Consider the following 1,468-nt stretch of genomic DNA (forward strand, 5'->3'; position numbering starts at 1 on the left):
TTAGAGCCACAGGCGCCGAGCCAAGTTCCAACATTCTAATCACATGGTTGGTTCCTCTGGCAACCACAAGCCATTATCCTGAGGTACCAAGAGTCACTCCAATAATACAAACACGGTTGTGTTATGGTTGTGATATGGTTGAAAGGAGCTTATTAAAGGACATCCTTCTTACCTCAGTCACCCAGGCATTATGTGCTAGAACTGGGGATAAAGATCAAATATACATTTTTCTTTCCTTTCCTTCCTTCCTTATTTTTTTTAGACAGAGTCTAGCTCTGTCACCCTAGCTCAATTGCAGTGGTGCCATCATAGCTTACTGCAACTTCAAATTCCTGCACTCAAGTGACCCTTTCTCAGTCTCCCAAAGTATCTGGGTCTACAAGCACGCACCACCACAACCTAGCTTTCTCACTCTTGCTCAGGCTGGTCTCAAACTCCTCAGCTCAAACAATCCTCCCACCTCAGCCTCCCGGAGTGGTAGAGTTACAAGCATGAGCCACTACACCCAAACTATATACTTTTTATTATATCACAATATCACATTGGCCCATTCCTTGAGCTGTGAAATAGAAGTAATCTAGTGATTTCTCAGGTGTTCTCCCATGGCTTAAAATTAAGTATGGACTTCCTTATCCATTTATTGCCTCCCATTTCACAAACGACAAAAGTAAAATTCAAAAATACTATTTCAGCCATTCACGAGACATGTGGCAAGTATACACACGCGAAGCATGAGTGACAATCTAACTACTATCATGGTAACCAAACTTATCTTATAGTTTTTATATGAATTCAAATCTTTACACTAAGAAATTACACTACTGCTGTGATTTCTAGTGTAGAGACAACATTGACATTCATGAACAATATGAAAAGGCTTTTAAAAAAAAATTTCACATTTCCTGGCTCAAAAATGAAGAAGTAACCTGCCATGTTCTGATATGGAGGGGGAGAAAAAGTCAATAAAGGATCAAAGAATAATTTATAAAAAAACTCCTACAAAAAAGACCTCAAAAACTCAACAGAAAAAAATGAGTAAAGGATAGAAACAGTCTAAGCAAATATAATTTATTTTCAATACATACAAATACTTGGCTAAACGAGGTGGCTCTTGCCTATAATCCTAGCACTATGGGAGGCCAAGGTGGGTGGTTCACCTGAGCTCAAGAGTTTGAGACCAGCATGAGCCACATGGAGACCTCATATCTAAAAAAACAGCCAGGTGTTGTGGCTGGCACCTGTAGTCCCAGCTCCTCAGGAGGCTGAGAAAAGAGAATCACTTGACCCCAAGAGTTTGAGGTTGCTGTAAGCTATAATGCCACAGCACTCTACTGAGGGTGACAAAGTGAAACTCTTTAAAAAAAAAAAAAAAAAAGGGCATGGCGCCTGTGGCTCAAGGGGCTAAGTTGTCAGCCACATACACCTGAGCTGGCAGATTCAAATCCAGCCTGGGCCTGCCAAGCAACAA

Source organism: Otolemur garnettii, unplaced genomic scaffold (assembly GCF_000181295.1).
Source record: "Otolemur garnettii isolate 467f Iridium unplaced genomic scaffold, OtoGar3 scaffold00014, whole genome shotgun sequence".
NCBI classification, from domain to species: domain Eukaryota; kingdom Metazoa; phylum Chordata; class Mammalia; order Primates; family Galagidae; genus Otolemur; species Otolemur garnettii.